The sequence below is a fragment of the Mesocricetus auratus genome, unplaced genomic scaffold (assembly GCF_017639785.1).
Source record: "Mesocricetus auratus isolate SY011 unplaced genomic scaffold, BCM_Maur_2.0 Super-Scaffold_100004, whole genome shotgun sequence".
Taxonomy (NCBI): Eukaryota; Metazoa; Chordata; class Mammalia; order Rodentia; family Cricetidae; genus Mesocricetus; species Mesocricetus auratus.
This window is the reverse complement of record NW_024429189.1, coordinates 7,990,915-8,013,006: the sequence shown is the minus strand read 5'-3', so window position 1 is coordinate 8,013,006 and position 22,092 is coordinate 7,990,915. Positions and strand designations below refer to the sequence as shown.

At 45.7% G+C, this 22,092-nt stretch overlaps 1 protein-coding gene across 3 annotated transcripts in view; it reads left to right on the top strand.

Annotated features, from left to right (window-relative positions):
- Window positions 1-7,812: 7,812 nt before the first annotated feature.
- Window positions 7,813-22,092, top strand: part of Psd4 (pleckstrin and Sec7 domain containing 4) — a 37,962-nt gene continuing 23,682 nt past the window's right edge. Inside the window, exons 1-4 of one of the 3 annotated variants that reach the window (XM_040745287.1) lie at window positions 7,814-8,028; window positions 11,891-11,974; window positions 18,007-18,077; window positions 19,346-19,407. The gene's annotated coding sequence lies outside the window, so the exon portion shown is untranslated. Of the gene's footprint in view, window positions 8,029-11,890; window positions 11,975-18,006; window positions 18,078-19,345; window positions 19,408-22,092 lie in introns of all 3 variants that reach the window. The other 2 variants (XM_040745292.1, XM_040745286.1) reach the window with 2 other exon arrangements.

Sequence of the window (22,092 nt, the reverse complement as noted above, 5' to 3'; positions counted from 1 at the left end):
CTCACCTCTGAGGACACCAGACATGAATGTGATGCAGACCTACATGCAGACAAACACACACGAATATAAAATGAATAAAAATTAAGAAGAAATTATCACCCAGAGAGGAATTAAGTGCTCATCAGAAGCAGTCTCCCATCTTCCCTTCCAGGCCCAGACATCTTCCCATTCACACTCCAACTCTGCACTTTGAACATCTGACATGAATTTCATTATGTGAAATATAGTCTTTCACAGTTGAGTACATTGTTTAGCATATTTTCAAGATTCATTCATATTACAGAATGTAATAATCAATATTCCGTTTTTTATAAAAATAGTAATTAAAGAGTAGTCATTCTTTACATGGATATACTGTATTTTGTTACTACCACAAAATTCACTATATTTCATGGCTACATTTTAGTTAAGTGTTATATTGCTCCAAACAGCAAAGCATAGATTTTGCAATGGCAAATACCTTCATTGCCCTTGGTATACATCTGATTAGAATCACTGAATCACATGAACATTCTTTGTTTAGTGTTCTTAGTCATGGCCAAACTGTTTTCCAATATGACTGCTGCATTTTACAATTCCACCAGCTGAGAATGAACATTTGACTTTTCTATAGCATTGCTAACATTGGTTACTATCTATTATTCAGTTTTGAAATTTTTCTAAAGTACTCTAGCACTGAGCTACACCTCTGGCCCTGCTTGTTATCAGTTTAGAATTATAGCCAGTGTATAGATACATCACTGTGACTTCGTTTTGCATTTCCCTGCTAACTAATTGTAGTCAGAGTTTCTTTCCTGACTGTCCCGCAGGTGTCTAGCGCCAATTAAACACACTGACGCATATTAATATATTCTGTTTGGCTGATGGCTCAGGCTTCTTATTGGCTACCTCTCTCTTAATTATTAATCCATAACTACTAATCTATGTATTTCTACACGGCCTTATCTTACCAGAGAACACCCAGTGCATCCTGTCTTCCTAGTATCTACCTGGCCTCTCCTTAGCAGCTCACTCTCTCCTTCCTCTACCCAGCATTCTCCTCGTCTGGTAGCCCCGCCTAGCCTGCACTTCCTGCCTGGCTACTGACCAACCAGTGTTTTATTCATCAACCAATAAGAGAAACAGATATACAGAAGCACACCCCCTCCTCATCAGCTAGTGAAGTGGGCATCTTTTCGTGTGTTTATTGACCATTTGATTATCTTACTCACACATATTCTGTTCAGGCTCTTTGCCTTTTCTTTTCTTTTCTTTTTTTTCCGGTGCTGGAGATTAAACTTGGGGCTTCTTGCAGGCTAAGGAAACACTGTACCGCTGGGCTACATATCTACCCTTTTTTGTGTCCAGGCAGAGCCACACTAAGTTGCTCAGCCTTTTAAGCAGGCCTTTGACACCAGCCCTGGGTGTTTGCCTATTTTTAAAATTGGATTATTCTTTTTATATTGAGTTACGAGACTTAGATATTAAACATAAATCCTGTTTACACCAGAACCACCTACTGAAAAGGCTTTTCCTTCCCTAAAAAATTATCGTGTTATTTCAGTTAAAATGTTTACCCCAATGCTGTTTTGTTAGTCTGTTTTTCTGTCATTTCGGTTTGAAATGTTTCTTAATATTACCCATAGCTTATTCTTTGACTCATACCTTGCTTAGATGTGTATTGCTCAATTTCCAAATGTCTTATGTAGTTTCCTGCTGTGTATTGTTGACTTAAAGTCCTTGTGATTAGAAAATATGTCCATATGATTTTCTCTATGGGAATTTTGAGTCCCTGGTAGTCCTGCATCTTATCTAAAAGTTTATTCACTAAAAATAGTAACATATCATGATGAGCTTTATTAACTTATATAGAAGCAGAATCTATAAAAAAAATCACCAGGAACAAAATGGGAATTCAAATGGAACAATCCATAACAGGAGATAGTGAATAAACTTTTATATAATGTAATAGAAACAAGAACATCCAGCAAGATGCATCTTGTGCCATGATATTGGTGTAAAATTTCATAAAGTCGGTTTGGTCGAGTTGGGTGATAGTGTAGTTTAGTTCTTCTGTATCCTCAATGCTACTTTGGCATCTGGTTCACTAGTTATAAGAAAGGGGTTTGGGATTCCACAGATATGGCTGTGGTTTTTCTTTCATTTCACTCAATGCTGTCAGTTTTGACCTGGTGTATTTGGTAATTCCATTGTTGGGCTCACATATATTAGGAATCTTATGTCCTCTTAGTAACTTGACACTTTTATCATTTTATAATTGACCTTTCTATGGCATTATCTCTGGATTAAATTTTGAAATTAAGCATTACATAATATACTCCCCCCATTATTTTAATTTCGACAAGTGTGCATATTTGTAGAGAGTGTATCTCTTGCCACTACAGCGTAAGTAGGTCTTGTTTTGTCATTATTGACTCCTTTTCTATACCCTATTTGTCTGACAGTGATTACTCTTATACATTCTACTGCTTTTGTTCTGAATTTAGATTGTATAGATAATGTAAGACTCCTGTGACAATATTATTCCATTTACATTTCCTATTGTGCTTGGCGATTTGCATACATTCTGCTTCAGTAAAAGTTAAAAAACTTCATCATAAAATGTTACTATTTTTAGTGAATAAACTTTTAGATAATGTAATAGAAACAAGAAAAAGTCATAGATTTATTTTTCTAGTGTTCTAATTTACATTCATATTGTCCCCCTTGTTTTTGATAAAGTATTCATTATAGTATTTAATAATTAAAAATAATAGCAAATTTTAAGTTTTATTGTTTATGTAATATGATGAATTGTTACAATATGAAATAATTTAATAAATTATAATATACTTTATTTAAATAATGTATTCAATTTTTTTAGGTTATTTTTCCTTTTTGTTGTTTTTTGTTTTGTTTTTCAAGGCAGGGCCTCTCAGTGTAGCCTTGGTTGTCCTAGAACTAACTCACTCTGTAGACCAGGCTGACCTTGAACTCAGAGATCTGGCTGCCTGTGCCTCCTGAGTACTGGGATTAAAGGCATGGGCCACCACTGACCAGCTTCTTGCTTATTATTTATGATTTAATGGATACTAAACAACAAAGTTACAGATTACTATTTAATATTTCTTTTTGTTTATCTGTAAGTATGCATATGTGTGTCTGTGTGTTTGTGCTACATGTGTGTAGTTGCTAACGGAGGCCAAGGAGAGTAACAGAGCCCATGGAGCCAGAGTTACAGGAAGTTGTGAGCCACCCAGCGTTGGTGTTGAAAACTAAACTGGGGTCCTCTGCAAGAGCAGTATGTGCTCGTAGCCACTGAACCGTCTCCAGTCCCAGACTTCCTTTTCAGCACCTTAAAAACGTCATTTCATTGTCTTCTGGCATCATGGCTTCCAAGGAGAAATAGACTCAGTTCTGTATGCAATCTATACTATTTTTCCCTCTGGGTACTTGTTAACTTGTTAGGGTTTTTTTTTCCTATTCATCTGTGTTAAGTTAGCAGCTATGAAATGTTTCAGTCTATATTCCATTTAAAAGCTGACCAGCTAACCTGTCACAATTTCATAGAAGATCATTCATTACAGCTACAGCAACAGCAGAGCAATATTGCTGAATAGGCTCCCTGAGCCCCAGTGTCTACAGCAATGTATGCTCTTCCTTAGTTAGATCTTAAACGTCACTAAAGACACATATGCCCCAGGCTTGGTGCCAGCCTTTAGTGCCACTCAGAAGAGATGACCCCTTTAGGAAGTAGAACAATAGGAAGAAGGAAGTTAGGTCACTAGGGGTATGCCCTTGTGGAAGATTTTTATCCCTTCCTGTGTCTCTTGCATTTCCTGACCACCATGATGTGAACAGCTTCCTCTACCAGCCATTTTTCATCATGATGTCCTTTCTTGTCACAGGACCAAACATATCAGGTCCAAGTGACCATGAGCCTTAACAACCATGACTCAAAAAATTTTTTTTGATTTTTCCTTATAAGTGATCTGTCTCAGGAATCCTGCTGCAGCATGAAAGATGACTGATTCAGAGTGTGTGCTGGGAATCATGCGTTACTAGAACACAGTGAATGTGTTGTAGGAGAGAAACCCCAGTGCTAGGAGGTCTTCATCTCAGAGCTATTGGAAGCCTGTGCAACCCTCCCTCTGGGTGACAATGACCGGATTAGGGATCATCATCATGGAAGCACATTAAGGTATATTTCATGCAGTACTTTGTTTTACTGGGATTCCTTATCCCTTTACCCATCACACCCATCCTTCCCCCTGAAGGTTCTATATGATGACAATCATAGTTTTGATTTTTACTTCCTTAATCCTTAAGTCCAACAGCTTGTTATCTGTGGTTTTGCTTCAGCTGACTATTGGCGGCGATGCCAAGAGTCTCTCGAAGCCACTGCTTGACAAAGCTCCAGTGCTTGGATGACCCTAACAGACCCTTCCCTGCCCTTGGTGGAATTTGCTGCACAACTCTTGCCTGTGTCTTTGTCGTGCTTAATTCCTTGCTGTTAAGGGCTCCTCACGGAAGCTGGGATAACATAACAATTCTTACAGAAGTCGATCTCAGGAAGAATACAATGTATAGTGATTCCCTGGAAGAATCAGCTATGCAAGAAGTTGAGTCTTCTGTAGAACCCATTGCTTAAGTGGTGTTAGTAAGCCTGAGACACAGGATCTGGAACAAATCCTTAAAGAAGAAAAACTTAGGGAAATTTCAGAAGCCGACAAACTGTAACTGAATTATTAGGCTTTCATGTTTTGCCTCAGAAACATGGAACTAGCATGGACAGAAAGAGATTTTGATTATAAAATTGACGACAGGGCTTGGTACCCCACTGAAGGCAAAGTAAGCAGTTTTCAGAATCTTGATGTTCTTTCACTCTTTGTAGGATTGCAATAAAGATAGAGACCACATTGAAACAAGAGTCTATGACGGAGACACAAAGGAGAAACATCTTGGCTCAGTGAACTTCCTGGCTTCCTGGGCAGATTGTCAGATCTGGGCTTCTCTGATCGTAGAAAGAGTAAAGAAAAGAACACGGTAATTCAGAAGTCAAGGAAAGGATGGTGGTTGTATTAGATATAAAAGAAAGAATTTAAGCTGGAGAGATGGCTCAGTGGTTAAAAGCACTGCCTGCTCTTCCAAAGGTAGGTCCTAAGTTCAATCCTAGCAACTACATGGTGGCTCACAATCATCTATAATGGGATCTGCTGTCCTCCTTTGGTATGCAGGCATACATGCAAACAGAACACTGCAGACATAAGAATACATAAATCTTAAAAAAATAAAGAATTTAAATGAGGAACTGAGGAGTCAAATTTTCACAGAAAGATGAGATATGCATTATAGTAGATTAATAAAGTAATATGGGAGAAGCTTGATATAACAGGGAGTAGAAAACAACTTTTGATTTATTAACTTAGTCAAACTTAGAGACATCTTGTCTAGTTTTTCTGTAATCATAAGGCTTTATGACACTGATTTTAAGGAAAAAGGTAATAAGTTAAAAGAATTAATTTTATCATAATGTTAGATTTTAGTTCTCATGAAATTTACTGTTTCCTCATATGACTTCTTTTACTTTGATATACTTATGTCATCAAGGAAGACTTTAGAAAAAGTATGTACCATGAAAAGACTTTGTAATCTGTCACGTCTGCTGCGCGGCCTGTGTCCGAGAACGTGCGGAGGGTGTCGGGGATTGACAACACAGAGACTCGTTCAACGATGTAAAGAAAACTTTAAACAGGCTCCAAAAAGGTTCAAGAAAACTTCCTAAGAAAGGCTCCCACCAGAGAAGCTTCTGCTCTCTCCTCTACCCTGGCTGGTTCTGCTCTGACCCCAGAGGTGGATGTGTGTGGGTTTTTGAAGGTGCGGTTAGTCTTTGGACAAGGTCGAGGTCAGGGCGGTTTCCGTGGGAAGGCCTTTTCCAGGAACTTATTGTATCATTTTTAGTAAACATGTTTTTACTAAACATTGTCTACAGCTGCCTACTCCCAGGCAGAAGGGGAAGTGGGTCTCTGCTCAAGGTCTGGTGTTCCCACAGTAATCAATGATTAAAGTCTATGAGGAAATGATTTCACATGTAAATAAAGCCTGTGAGAGATACAGGTTGTCAGGGCAGGACAAGGCATACCAAGATGTGCTTCCTCTCTGGCTCTCATAAAATGAAACTCAGAAGTGTCCTCCTGCCTGATTTCCCCATCACCACTCTTGCATCCGCCCACCTTCAGACCCCGCCCTCACTGGCTGTTTCTTCTTGACTACAATCCACATGCTTCTGTTTCTCTGTATGTTATGTGTGAAACACTGTGAATGACTTGTCTCTGCTATGAACAGTGCTGGGGAAATTACATTATTGGAAGCACGTCTTTGCGTTCTGTCCCTAAATCTAGGGTATATCCCTTACTCTTGAGTTGTGGTCTTTCCCTCTAGGTGTGATTATGCTGAAATTTCAGTGGGAAGCCTGAAATGGCTTTTGCCTATCTGACTGAACTGCCAGGACTTAAACTACATTCCAAGGTACAGGGTTGTTTTCTTTGGTATTTGCCTTCCAGCCCCATGTACATTCGCTCAGAAGTCTCAGGGATTTGAAAGGAGTTTGTGGGCCTATGCTGGGCCTCCCACTTACGTGGTTCCTTCCTTTGTTAGAATTTTCCATTCTCAGAGGAGTCATGTGCACAAATCCCCCCCACACACAAACTCACACACACTCTCTCTCTCTCTCTCTCTCTCTCACACACACACACACAAACACACACACACAGCGTGCCTATCAACCGGTGCATAGCTGCAGGTAGGCTGCTGCTTTTAATGTGCTTGGTTCCTCCCATCCCATGGTGCCCACCAAGTGTCTAGCATGCTCAGAGGAGATACACAAGACAGTCAGAATTTATAACAGCATCAGGCATGTCTCAAAAAAAAAAAGCAGCTGTCAGGAGCATGGCCTTTAGGTCCCGAGTGTCTCTCTCTCTCTCTCTCTCTCTCTCTCTCTCTCTCTCTCTCTCTCTCTCTCTCTCTCTCTCTCTCTCTCTCTCTCTCTCTCTCTCTCTCTCACTCTCTCTTTCTCTCTCAGTAGTATTATTTACCCGGCTTCCTATATTGAAAACTGTGAGCAATTTATGACCTGGAACCCAGTACTCCATGCATATCAGCTGTGAATCTTGCTTACAGTGCACTTTTGTCAGCTGTGTTTTAGGCAATTGGCTTTTCCGACTTCTACGTTTCTAGGGCAGCGAAAAATGTCACTGGACACACAGAAACCGTGGCATCACTTCATTCAAAATTCCACTCTGTGCTTTACATACTAACGGGAATACATGCTAGATGGTGCCAGAGAGAAGCATATTGAAAATACAGTTTCTTGCCAAGTGCCAGTCTATGTCTGAGGGTAAATTTGGGAAAATATCTTTGCCTCTCAAGTAGCGACTGTTTGCCAACATGCGACCAATCCAAACCAGTTAGTGAAAGTTCATAGTGGGTCAGACAGACGAAGTTCTGACCTCCAATAATGCATTCTTTGCCTGTGTCTACTAAATAAGTAAGAAATAATGGATTTGTGGGGATGTTCAGTTATTGTCCCGCTGCAGGCATGCAGGTTATGTGGGTCTGGCCAGTTTCCGGTTTATGTGCTTGACAAAATCAACCAGATGGGGCCGAGGAGCGCAGCTGCAGCTGTCTGAGCGTTGGTTGCACCCGGCCCAACCCCGCCGCCCAGCCCTGCACCGCGGTCAGACCAGTCGGACGGCTTCACTCCAGCCCGGCCCTCCGCGGCCCGGCCCGCCGATCGCCGCCCTTCCGGAAACCCGGTTCCACGCTGCCCGCCCCGCAGCCCTCGCGGCCCCGGCCGGCGCCTGGGCGCAGAGCCAAGGGGGCGCCGGGCTGCGGGAGCCGCAACAGGAGCCCGGCGGGACTTGGGTAAAGACACGTGCGAAGGGATCGGCTGCTGTGGCAAGAATTCAATCTGTCGCCCCTCCCCTTCCCCCCGACGGTGGCTTCCCTGACTCCAGTGTGTCTTTTCCGTGCACCGGTCAATACCAGCAGGTGAGCGCCTGAGGATCGCTGCTCTGGGGCCAGGACGTCAAGAACAAGGGTGTCTGAGCTGGAGAGAAGCTGCAGTTGACCCCGGGGCTAACAGGGACTCCAAGAATCGGGTCTAACTGAAGAGAGGGTTTGGCTGTACCCCACGGAGTATCAGTCCTAGTATGGGGTCCTTAGCTAAGGTGATGCATGGGTCTAGGCTCCAAGACCCTAGCATAGCAGGGATCAGGGCTTTGGTTCCAATCTCCCTAATGTGCCCTGGTGCCTGTGACATCCAGGGTGTTCCTCTCGGATGGTACGAGTTTGAAGTGAGCTTAAGGACTGCCCCCAGCAATACACTGGCGTATAGGTGTATAGGGCAGCTGTTTCCCACAGAGTTGGCACAGGCCCCTCTCCTGAGCTCTTCTTGGCGTCTTTCCAGAAAACAGCTGACATTCCTGGGAAGATAAACACCCATTCAGCTGATAAGTCCCCTTCCTCTGTGGTTCCTTTCTGGTCCTAGTATTCCGCCTCATTTGTCCATTTAGTCGGATGGTGATGGGGCCTGGGAAGTGTTTTTTCTAGGATACAGGATGGCTTTTGTTGCCCTGGTAAATGCATTCACCAGGCCCCTTTGTCCACGGCCTGTATGTCTAGGTCATGAGGCCAGCATCAAAGTCATGTGTGGGACATCTCCAGTCTCTTATGCCTGCAACCCTCATTAGCCCAGCCCCTTCCCAAAGCCCAGAGCTGATTGGATACAATTAGCATCTAATTGGATGTCTATGGTTCCTCTACATGAGAAACACCTCAAGGTCAAGTTTAGACAGCATGAAGTGCTGTGGTTGATTTTCTTCCCGACAGAGTGTCTTCTGTTTGTGGAGGGTAATGGGAAGAAGAGTCGTTCCTTCATTCATTTATTCAGCAGATACTTGCTGAGCAGCTACTGCTGCCAGGCACAGGGACTCCGTGAAGACATTGCTCTCCTTTAGATACAGTTGGCTGGAAAAAGGAAAGCAAACAGATGCATTATGTTATCTCAACGCGATGAGGGCTGTAAAACAAAAATAAACAAAACAGCGGGAGGAAAGGTGTGACAGGAAAATGAGAGAAGCCATCCCTTGGCTAGAAAAGACAGCCGCAGACATCCTGCGTGAGGTGGGAAAGTGGTACCATCTTCAAGGCCTACAAGTCTGCTGCACAGAACAGTGATGGGGAGTTACAAACTGCTTATAAGACCTCAGTGAGCAATGCATGGGGGGGGACCTCCCCTGAAGTCCCCAGAGCATTTCTTGTTGGCATGCTTAAATATAAGATAGAGCTACACCTTCCCAGGAGACACGTCCTGTTGTCTTATTTGTGCATTTATTTAACAAGTATTTGCCCAACAGTCTATATCTTCCAGGTTTAAAAACTCATTAATGACCATGATAGTTCTTTTCTTCATGGGTGTTGTTTTCTGGTAGAGAGGAATGGATAATAAACTATGTATTTACGAGAGTCTTGCTATCTGCCGTGTTCCACAGACTAACCTTGAACTCTTGGTCCTCCTGTGACTCCAAAGTTACAAGAGCTCCATGTTCAGCAGAGTAGTCGGTTCAGGCTGAGCAGAAAAGGTGCGACTTGGGCAGGGATTTGAGTGAAGATAAGACATAGCCATGTGACAGCCCAGGGGGAGAAGATTCCCAACCAGAGATAGGAACAAGGTGTGAGTCCATCGAACATGTGGGGAGAGTAAGAAGGAGGCCAGGGTAGCTCAGGCAGGTGAGCAGAGACAGCCAGGAGCCATTTAGAAAAGCAGGCAAACCCCCTGGCTGCCTCTAGGAAGGTTTACAAACTCTGGATATAACCCCAGGTCAGGCCTCTCAGTCCCCACCAAGCAGGGTGAGCGGTTGTACTTTTGTTCCCCTGTCTCCCGTCCCCCGTCCGGTCCCATCCCCCAACAACTGACAAAAACAAGGTAATGCTCAAAGTTTGAAGATGGTGGGAAAGCATGGATGGCTTAGGAGCTGGTAACATTGTGTCTGCAGTCAGGAAGTAGGGAGAGGGGAATACTAGCTGTGCGCTGAGAGTGGTGGGGTCTTTCTTCAGTTAAGCTTTTCTAGAATCACCCTCATACTCAGAAGTGTGTTTCATTGGCGGTTTTCAATCTAACGAAGCTGACAGAGAGTCAGTAGGAGCCAAGACCTATTCCCTCTGGCAAGAGAGGTATCTGTTCATACTCGGTACCCATTGCCAGCCCACACAAGGAGAATTAAAGTGGGAACCCTGGGATTTGAGGATGGCGGGAAAATCGTTGCCTTCTGGGAAAATTCTAACAATCTCTCTTTTTAACCTGAACTGAATTGGGTGATTCAATTAGCAGGATTTGACAAAAAAAAAAGAAAGAAAAGAAAAAAGGAAAAGAAAAACACAACAACAACAAAACTAGCTGGACAGCAGAGTAGTTGCATTACTGAGCATGTGCTCTATACCAGGCCGGTTAGCCTCACATTAGGACTTTGGAGTATATACTGTTGCTATCCCATGAGGAAGCTGGTGCTCCGAGACAGGAAGAAAGTTGCCCGAGTTTGCATGGCAAGCAAGTAAGGGGTCCGACTATGCCATCAGGGGGGTGGGGTTTTCAAGCCTCTGCTTTTACCTGTCATACAGTAAAATCGGATTCCCAGCCTCAGGCCCCCACTGCTCAGGTTCTGTCAACAAGTTCTGTGGCTCCAGCCTTTATACAAGTGTGGAGTTAGCACTTACAAAAGATTCCTCCGTAAAGTGGTGGCATCTGTGGCTCATTCCTACAAGCACTGGTCCCGGGCTGTGGAGCGATGGAGAGGACATGGGCACAGGGTCAGCTAGTCAGGTACTGTTCAGTCCTGCCCAGTGTGAGGCCCAGCCTCGAGACCGAAGTTCCATTTCCGTCTCCTTGGGGATGCTGGAGAACCCTCAGCTGACACTTTATCCCCATACGTCCTTTGGATGCCAGCCCTACTCCCAGGACTTCCTTTTCTCTAGTCTGAAACAAAAGAGCCTAGATTAGGTTATTTGTTTTTGGTTAAAGTCGATGTTTCATTTAGAACATGGTTCTGGAGCCTGAGAAATCCAAGGTTGTGTTGCCCGTGTCTAACAGGACCCTCTTATTGCATTCTAGCAGGAGGAGGGCATCGCAGAGCCAGACAGGGAAGCCAGTCAGAGTGGCCCTTATCACAGAGTTATGATGCTCATTAATTTATTCCTGAGAGCGAGAACCCTCGTCACACAATCACTACTGAAGGCTCCGCCTCTCAAATGTATGTATGACTGAGAATTAAGTTCTCAGCTCATGGGTAGAGAACACCTTCAGATCACAGTAACCGACGTGGCAATGGACTTCTTGGATTTTCACACAAAACAGTTGAGTGATAGGGAGCATAGGAAGGCGTGAGCCGCCTACGGCGCGGTAAGAAAGAGTCTCCTCAGAATACACTACACGAGGCAGCAATAAAAGCCATGAGGCAGGTCGGGGGAGATGGAGGCAACATGGCGATGTGTGCTTTATAATTATTTATTATTATTATTATTGTTATTATTGGAATACTCCCAGGAGGCAGAGGCAAGCCTGAGCTACCTGAGGAGACCCTGTCTCTAAAAGCTAAAAAAGAGAAGACATCAGGGCTGTGAGTACATTTGCCCACATTAAAAGCTTTTTTTTTCTTTTTTAAGTTGGGTCCCATGTAGCCTCAAACTGGCCTTGAACTCTTGATCCTCCTGCCTCCACTCTTTTTAAGTACTGAGATCACAAGCATGTGCCACCATGAGCTGTTTTACACAGCCCTGGGGCTCGGTAGGCAAGCACTCTACAACTGAGCTACATCCCTAGCCCTTAGCGGAGCCTCTATGCTTCTTTTATCTGTAGGAAGGAATGAATGAAGAAACCTGTGGCTGGTCACGCGTTGATCTGCATCAGTCTTAAAGGGAGGAGAAATGCAGGAAGTTCTGGGTGAGTCACTTTGTGCCCTGAGCTTAAATGATTAACAAGAGCTCCGTGCTCCTAAGACACAAACTCTTGCAGCAAAGGATAGAGATAGGGTTAAGTACAACATGGAGGTTGTGGGCTAAATTCTCTTTGAACCATAAGCACAGCTACTTTCTCAAAGGATATTTCTTCTTTTCTTTTTTTTTTTTTTCCTTTTTTTGAGACAGGGTTTCTCTGTGGTTTTGGAGGCTGTTCTGGAACTAGCTCTTGTAGGGCAGGCTGGTCTTGAACTCACAGAGATCTGCCTGCCTCTGCCTTCTGAGAGCTGGGATTAAAGGCGTGCACCACCACCGCCCAGCTCAAAGGATATTTCTTAAGGACTCATTCTGTTTGTAAACAAGCATATGTGCGCACACACACACACACAAACACACACATACACACATGAACACACATACACACATGCACACACACATGGACACACATATACACCTATACACATACATGCACACACACACACACATACACACACTCCTCCCCTTTCTTTTCTTGTTTTCCTTTTACAGATAATAAGAAATAATACTCAGGCTGGACCTTTTTGTAAAGTTGGCAGCCATTCTCAACAATTTGCCTTCAAGATGTATATATAAATGGACTTCACCATTTCTAAACAAATGTTGCAAGTCTTGTTGGATGGACATGCCATGTTTACCAAGCCAGTCCCATGGGTTACAGGTTATTGTCTCTTGTTTGCTAGACAATAATGACATAATGTGGTAGGCCTACTTGTACCTCATCTGTCTTTTAAGACCTGTGTCAGAAGTGGGGGGAACTCATAAAGGAAACTTAAAAGTTATGTGTACACTAGACTACCGGTGCTGCCAGGTCATTCTCTAGTGACACAGCATGACTTTTACTTAGGAAAGTGATGATTTCCCAACACTTTCACCAACCCAGGGTGGCTTCAACTTGTTGGTCTTGTTGGTTTCAAAATGTCACCACCTTGCAGTTTTAGTAGGTATTGCTTTCTGATGAGTCATTTTATCAGTTTTCCATGCTTTAAGCGTGTGCCTCGTATCCTCGGCGTGTTTGTTAGCTTCATATTTCTGTAACAAAATACCAGAGACCATCGGCTCGTCAAGGGGAAAGGTTTATTGGGGCACACAGGTTTTAGTCTATGGACTGTGGACCTGTGGTTCCGGACCTGTGATGAGACAGTGTATGGTCACACATGAAGCAGAGCGAAGCTGCTTGCCTCCTGCCTGAGGAGCAGGGGGAGAGAGAAGTACTGGGTCTATCCTGTCTGAAGTGCCAATGACCTAAAACCGCTCACTGCTTCCTACCTCTTAAAGATACCACTAACTAGCATTTTGTGTTGAGGACTGGGCCTTTCTTGCATGATACTCCCAGATAGAAACTGTAGGACTTGCCCTGGGCTTTACATTGGATATTGACCTTTTTGTTATTGAATTATAAGGAGTTATTTTTTTATTTTTTATTTTTTGCTCTTTGTGGATTTCACATAAGGCATCCTGATCCCGCTCATCTCTGCACCCTCCACATCTACCCTCCACCCCTGCAACCTCCCCGCGAAACAAAACAGAATTTAAAAGAAAACCAGAAACCAAAACAATAGCAAAAACGGAAAACAAACAAAAACCTCAGCATGGAAGCTGTAGTGTGGCCCCGTGAGTCACACGGTGAACTCTTTAGTCCATACATCTTTACTTGTAAGTAAGTGCTCGTTGCCGTGAGTCACTGGTCTGGTTCAAGGCCTCTGGCTTCTGCTGTACTATTGACAATGGGCACTCACTGGAACGCCTCTTGGTATCCTGTTGTCCAGTGTTGTGGAAATTCTGCAGTTCTGCATCTGCAGGTCTGGCCCCTTCACGGGCTCCAGTATTTCACAGACGAGGTGGATGTTGGGGGGTTCTGGGCTAGGCTGGCCAGCTCACGGCAGCCTTCCCTGACTGTCACCACCCAGGCGAGCCCTTCGACCCCGCCCCAGCTAGTTCACCCGGTGCAGCCTGGAACCAGTTCTCCTGCTCTCAGGTTGTCATCTCCAGGTCACCCACACTCTACCACCAGGGCCAGCTCTACTGCTTTGCCCAGGTGAGGTGCAGGGCCCACTCTCTCTATTGCCCTAAGGGGCACATGAGTGGGGATGGGGTCAGTCTCCTGCCCTCAAGGCCTGCTCACCAGCATCCCCACCAACATGGTCAGCTCTAGTGTGCTGCCCAGGGGATGTATAGGGCCTGTTCTCCCATGTGCCGCAGCCAGTGAGGGGCAGGGCTAGCTCTCCCATTCTTGTGACCCCAGGGTCAGCGCTCTTGCCTGAATTATAAGAAGTCTTATGTCTCATGTCTGTTACCTCTCCTTCCCCAACCTGTGAGCAGCAATCCCCCTGATGTGTTTATAATAGGTTTATCCTTTGAACTGGACATATTTTAGAAAAATACAATGTTGACTTACACATGCATGAATCATAAATTACATTGTGCTATACGTAATTTTTCTTAAAGATATTTTTTACTTGTGAGTGTATGTGGGGTGCCAAAACTTCCTTAGGCTTCTTGGTGGTTGGCGCCAGATTGCTGGTCCCATCATCTTCTTCTTACTTACTAAACTGGTTTGGTTTGGTTTGGTTTGGTTTAGTTTGCAATTGGATGTACATATAGCTTGCTTTTCCTGTTGGCCGTATAGCTGGAGTTTGAGAAATAATCTAACAGTCAGTCATTTTTGGATTAGCCTGAAAAGGATGAGTGGGGTATTGTGGTAGAAGCCCTGAAGGGTGGAGAAGGTTGTCTGAGAATGGGGGAAGGAAACAGCTGACCAAGAGGACAGTGGAAGGCCCATACCACAGGGTGTTTTGTTGGAGGGGTTGTTGTGGGTGGAAGGTGTCCAATCAGTGAAGCCCCCCAGGGAAAGATGATGTCATATTGGTGAGAATTTAGGGTGGGGTGAGGGCCAGATATCTGAGAGGTGGGGGGGCACCTGCAGTTCTCAAATCAGACAGGAGAGGTCACAGTACCATTAAGCCCTCCGGGCCTAAGAGGACAGGCTGGTGACAAGGCAACAAGGAAAACCAGCAACTCTGAGGCTGTGTGTTAGACAGGACCTGGGAGGGGCAGGCTCCTAGGGCAAGGTTGAGGAGGGTGCTCTTGGCACATGAGCAGGCTGCTAAGTCTGAAGTCCTGTGGCGAGTTCATCTGTGGGTAGGACTCTGGGCTGGGTAGCACTTGATGAGCTAGTGACCAGGAGGGAAACACGTGAGAATGAGATCACCCTGGAAGAGCAGAGTGAAGGGCTTGAGAGGCCTGGCCAGAAGGAGAGCCCCACCACAGCTGTGTAAGGAGTGGATGGACACGCTGGACCAGCTGAGGAGACATTTTGGGGGGGGGTTAATTTATTGAAATTAGAAACAAGCTTGTTTTATATGTTAATCCCAGTTCCCTCTCCCTCCCCTCCTCCCATGCCCCCCACCAACCCTCTATTCCATCTCCTGTCTGCTCCCCAGGGAGGGTGAGGCCTTCCATGGGGGATCTTCAAAGTCTGACATGTCATATCATTTGGAGCAGGGCCCAGACCCTACCCTGTGTGTCTAAGCTGAGAGAGTATCCCTCTGTGTGGAATGGGCTCCCAAAGTCCATTTGTATACTAGGGATAAATACTGATCAGAGGCCCCATAGATTGCTGAGGCCTCCTCACTGACACCCATGTTCAGGAGGTCAGGATCAGCCCTATGCTGGTTTCCCAGCTATCAGTCTGGGGACCATGAGCTCACCCGTGTTCAGGTCAGCTGTTTCCATGGGTTTTTCCAGCCTGGTCTTCACCCCTTTGCTCATCACTCCTCCCTCTCTACAACTGGATTTCAGGAGTTCGGCTCAGCTTTTAGCTGTGGGTGTCTGCTTCTGCTTCCATCAGCTACTGAATGAAGGCTCTAGGATGGCATTTAAGGTAGTCATCAATCTCATTATCAGGGAAGGGCATTTAAGGTAGCCTCTCCACCATTGCTTAGATTGCTAGTTGGGGTCATCCTCCTAGATCTCTGGGTGTTTCTCTAGTGCCAGATTTCTCTTTAAACCTATAATGACTCCCTCTATTATGATATCTTTTTTCTTGCTCTACTCTTTTCTTCCCCTGACTCAATCTTCTGCTCCCTCGTGTCCTCCTCTCCCCTCCTCTTCTCCCCTTCTCTTTCTCCTAACTCCTTCTCCCCTCCCCCATACTCCCAATTAGCTCAGGAGATCTTGTCCCTTTCCCCTTTGCTCTATGTCTAAAATCCAAATATGAGTGAGTACATACCATGTTTGTCTTTTTGTGACTGGGTTACCTCACTTAGGATGGTTTCTTCTAGTTCCACCCATTTGTCTGCAAATTTCAAGATCCCATTGTTTATTTTTTTCCACTGAGTAGTACTCCATTATGTAAATGTACCACATTTTCTTTATCCACTCTTCAGTTGTGGGGCATCTAGGTTGCTTTCAGGTTCTGGCTATTACAAATAAAGCTGCTATCAACATAGTTGAACAGGTGTCCTTGTTGTATGAATGTGCATCTTTTGGGTATATGCCTAAGAGTGGAGTTGCTGGATCTTGTAGTAGACTGATTCCCATTTTCCTGAGGAACCACCACAGTGATTTCCAAAGTGGCTGTACGAGTTTGCACTCCTACCAGCAGTGAAGGAGTGTTCCCCTCTCTCCACATCCTCTCCAGCATGAACTGCTGTTGGTGTTTGTGATTTTAGCCATTCTGACAGGAGTGAGATGGTATCTCAGAGTTGTTTTTATTTGCATTTCCCTGATGGCTAAGGATGTTAGCATTGTCTTAAGTGTCTTTTAGCCATTTTAGATTTGAGGAGACATTTTTAATAGACTCTCTGCCATTCTGGAATTTGGGCCTGAGTAGAAAGGGGGCATTATAGACTAGGCCTAAGGAGTTATCCCTTCCTGCCTGCCTTGGAGGATGCAAGACATGCTTGAACTGAATAGGGTATGGTTTAAGAAGCCCAGTGTGCTGGCTCAGTCCCTGAGGCTGGGAGGCCCAAGCACTGTGCCTGCAGAGGTTGCCAACCCTGAGGGTGACATGGTTGGAGCAGCTTACATCTGTCTTCACTGGTATAGTCAGCTCTGGACATCTTGGGACTTTGCTGCTCTGGGCAATGCTAAGCATGGCACTCTCAGGGGAGTTAGCGACCTCTCTGGTAGCCCAAGAAACCTTGGGTTGTCTCCCTCCATGCTGTCAAAGCATACGCCTCTTCTTTTTTATAATCCCATGCTTGCTGCTAACTCTCCACACCTGGGTCTCCAGTCAATGATCCATGGCTGATCAGAATGAATGGACGCTGTGAAGAAGACATTCTGCCTTGTCTCCAAATGGAAAAGTAAAAAAATGCTCAGACCCAGCTGTAATGTCACCTCAGTCATGTGTCTTGTCATGATTTTTGGCACAAGAGTTTTTCATCTATAGTATTTTCATTTAATAATTTTCTTTGAATGTATGAAACAGGTATTTTAGCATCTAACCTTGAGTAATACCATCTGTGAGACTACAGGTTTGCTATAGCAGTTGTGATTTTCTTAATGCATAGTCACATAAATGCTTAACTATTAAAAATGCTATGAACATAATATATATATATATATTATTACACCCACTTATACAGACATAGCCTTGGATTTGTGTATTTACAAAGAGGTAATCTTGGAGCCAAAGCTTCCTCCTAACCCTATGCACTAGACGATAAAACTGTTTCCTCTACCTTCTTACTGACCAGGAACCAAAAATGAAACGGACAAAGGACAGATTAACAGGAGTGGCTGGATTTTTAAATGATAACATTAAAGGCCTTTATACCTTAGTAGAGAAAAAGGGGGATGGGAAAAGACTTCTCTAGGAAGAATACACAACTTTCTGTGAGGAAGAAAGATACATTAGAGAGAGAAAAAGTTTGTGGTATTGTTTGTACAGGCGAGAGTGGTCTTGCTGTCCTCAGGGTCATAAAACAGTCCTGGAGAAGGGATTGGCTGAGGTTTATTTTCTGTGTTTCCTTCCAGGGGAAGACACTTTCCAAAGAAGGCATTTGTAGCTGCCTATTTCTCAAGGTTGCTGCATTCTGTTGTGTAAAGTAAGTTCTGTCTAAGAAGGCTCCATCGGTATTTGTTGAATCTTTAAATGTCTTTACCATGCACCCTGTTTGGGGAGACTTGAGTCTTTCACAGGGACCTGAGGCTCCCTGATTAGGTGAGGCTGGCTGCCAAAGACCCCCAGTGTCTGCCTCCCTAGTGCTGGGACCATGAGCAGGTGCCAGACAGTGCACCTTTTTATGTGGGTACCGGGGATTGAACTCAGCCTTCATACTTGTAGGGCAAGCAAACATTTTCCCAATTGAGGTAACTCCGTAGTGCATAAACATGTTTCTCATTTAATAATATAGTTTGAGCATCTTTCTGCTTAAATACTTTTAAGAGCAAGGTCAGTAACGGTTGCCTGGGTTCCTCCGGCTGAGGTGAGCATGTGAGTATTTTTGCTGCTGTTGAGAAATGGTGTGCTGCAGCATATGTCTAGGGGGTGCCCTTTGATGAGGGGGTTATTAACCATGGAGACCACAGGAGAGGGGCAGACAACTGTATGAAAAATCTCCCAGCCATGAGCTGAGGGCAGACAGGGAGGGGAGCCTTGGGAGAAAGAAAGAGTGAAGTTTCATGAGGGGCAGAGGAAAGCCAGGCAACCTGGCTTGGGTGCTCTGCCCAGGGGCACCGGTCCACAGACACAGGGCGTCTTTGATTTGACCAGACAGGGTAGAACAGAACTGCTTCCTCAGGTCACCTGACCCGAGCAGCCAAAGCAGAGACAGATTTTAGGAGGCTTTTTTTTTTTCCCTTTGGGCTGCCTACCAGCTCCCAAATCACAACACAGAGACTTCGTATAAGTGATTACGAATGCTCGGCCTAGCTTAGGCTCGGTTTTGGCTAGTTCTTTTAACTTAAACTAACCTGTTTCTCTTCTACTTTTTGCCTCTGGGCTTTTTACCTTTCTTTATTTTATACGTCTTTGTTTCCTTCCTACTCTGTGGCTTGCTGGGCGGCTGACCAACCCCTGTGTCTCCCTCGTTCTCTCCTCTCCTCTCTAGTTCTTCTCTTTCGAGCCTAGATTTCTCCTCCTACTTATTCTCTCTGCCTGCCAGCTCTGCCGATCCTTTCTCCTGCCTAGCTATTGGTCAATTAGCTTTTTATTAGATCAAGCAGGTGCCTTAGGCAGGTCAGGTGAAACAAATGTGACACATCTTTACATCGTTAAACAAATGCAGCATAAACACAAGTGACACACCTTTACACAGTTAAAATGATACACCACAACAGTAGATGCTTGCACTCACTTTTCTTCTTTTTGCAGGGGATTGAAAGGAACATGCTGCTACACAAGCACTCTGCTGCTGAGACACATAGCCAGGCTAGGTAAGTACTCTGCTGCTGCAATGTGTACCTAGTCTGGCTTACTAGTAGTTTTATTCATTTATTTATTTTTGGAGAGAGTAACCACTTGCTTTGTAGCCCAAGCATGTGTGAAACTTACTATCTTCCTGCTCAGCCTCTCAAGTAGCCGAGAGTAGGCCTGTGCTGCGGTACCCACCTTCACAGTCACTTCCTGACTTCCTCCTGAAGCTGAGATTAGCACCAACAGCCATGAGTGTGCTGGGGGCTTAATACTGGCATTACCTATAGATTCTGCCCCCCCCCGTTGTTTGTCCGAACTCTGAGAGATGTCCCACCACTCCCCGATTCCAAGACTCAAGCATCGTCTGTTCTGATCCCCGGGAACCCATCTATCTCCTGGCCAGTGTGGGGAGGCTGGTGTCCTCCTTTCTGTACTTTCTGAGGACCCATGCTTACAGAGCTCAGATTGCAGGCAGGGAAGGGGGCTCTGCCTGGAAATATGTCCCAAGGCTGCCTTACTGCAGGCTTCTCCAAAGGAAAGAGCTTCCCAGGGGGCAGACTTAAAGACCTGTGAGATGCATTGGGCCCCACCCCCATCACTCTGCCTGCTACTTGCCCAGAAGTTCAGTATTTCAGCTCTGCCAGCCCTAGAGTTTTGAGAAGTTCTGATCTGGAGAAAAAGCTTCAGGGTTCAACACAGGAGCCCCGCTGGCTTGGAAAGGTCTGCCCTTTACCTCAGCGTTGCAGTGAATCTGTCTGCAGCTTGTGGAAGGTAGCAAGGCGGAGGAAGGGTATTTGCTGGGCTCTGCAGTGTTGTTTACTCTCTGGGCTCCAGGAACTACTCCGACCCCCAGTCTCCTCATCTGCCTGGAACATTGGACAGTGAGACTTCATCCATAAACTCTCAAGGGGAAGTACCAGTGAATTGGGAAATCCTAGCGAGTGTCTGCAAATGTCTGTGCACAGTGAGCCTCAGGAAAGGCTGACATATTAATAATAGCGCCCTAGCTCCCTCCCCCCTCACTTCCCTCTCCTCCCTTTGGGCCTCCTAAGGGGCTCTTCTCCCAGGAGCTGTCCCCACCCCCTCCCGTACTCACTGAGTGAGAAAGAACCTGTCATTGTCACCACCTGTGCTGAAGGGTTTCCTCTGTGGGCAAACAGGAAGCCTCTCACCCCTCAGGAGCAGCGGGGACTCTGGCCATGCTGCTTATCTTGGCTGTGTGTGCTGTGTGTTGCAGAGGGTGTGGACAGGTCAGGGTGTGTTTGGGTTCTCAGGAGGGGATGGTGGACTGGGGAGACTGCATGCGTGGAAGGGGAAGGATGGCAGAGGTAAATCTCACCACTGACGTCCCTGCAGCTGGAGGCCTTCTTGGCCTCCACCAAGGGATCCTCCGCCCAGACCTCTGCTTCTCACAGTAGCAGGAGCTGAAAGTTCTAGGAGGTGCATGCAGGCTGAGGACTCCGGCAGTCAAGGAAGTCCTTCAGAGTTCTCTTTTGTCTTGAAGAGCCTCCCGGGGAACAAGCCAGCCCGCTCACCTCCTTGCCTTTCACATTGTGACCATCTGCCTCAACCTTCGCCTCCCAGTGTCCATAAATCCTCGGTGGCCATGTTCAATGAGGCTCACTCATGTTCCTTTATATCTTCCTTGACTTTCCAGTAGCCTTCAGCACGGCTGACCACTTCCTCTGTCAGAAGCAGCCTCTCTCCCATGTAGTAGCCTTGTCCTCTGTTTCTCTCACCTGCTTGACAGCCTCCTTTACGGACCTCTCTCCTCCCATCCTGGTGGGCCCCGCCACCCCTGGCTCAGCTACCTCTCTGGGGCCACAGCAGACCCTAAACTCCGGGCATGGTATTCAGTTGCCTGCCTCAATGTCACAGGTATCTAAACCCAACATTTTAGGAGTTCAACCCTTGATCTCCGTCCAAAAACCTTCCTCTCCCCAGTGCTTTCCCACGTCATCAAGCGCCGCCGTAAGCCCTGCCCAGACCCTCACAGCCGAAGTCTGGAAGTGGCCTTGGACTTCCTCCACGTTTACTCCTCAGATTCGCTGAAGCAGTCCGACTTCTCAGTTGTCCCCAGTTTAGAAGGCCCCAGTCACAGGCCTCTCCTGTCTGCCATCCTTACTCTCTCCCAGGACAGTGCCCTCCCTGACCTGGCCACCACTCCCGCCCCAGAAGCTTGCTCTCAGGTAGCCCCTGGTGGTGGTTCTTCATTTAGTAGACAAATGAGTCTAAAAACAAATGCGTGAACACTCAACTTCAAGTGCACCTTGGTCTACAGTTGTGGACCCCGTGAGCTCTGGCAGGCCCTCCCCCTCCTGTCCCTGGACTTCTTTCTCCCAGTGCCAGGCCTAAGGACTCTTACCCAGACATCAGACTTTTCCCATTGCAGATAAGAAACTGGACCTGAAGCCTACCCTGCTCTTCCGTGTTAGGCCCTCTCCACGTGGGTACAAATAACATATCTCTGCCTAGGCCTCCCCTGATCTCCGTAGCAGTGAGCTCACCCAGACACCCTCCGTGGATTCTCTCTCCACCTCTTCCTGCCAGCACTCTGGGCATGCAGTGAGCAGGCGCTGGTGAACGAGGGAGCGTGCTGGCTTATTTTCTGTCCCTAGACTGGAAGCTGCCTATGAGCAGGCAGCAGCAGGTTTAACCCCTGGCTGGCTGATTAGCAGCTTCTAATGCGAGGATGAACAGAAACA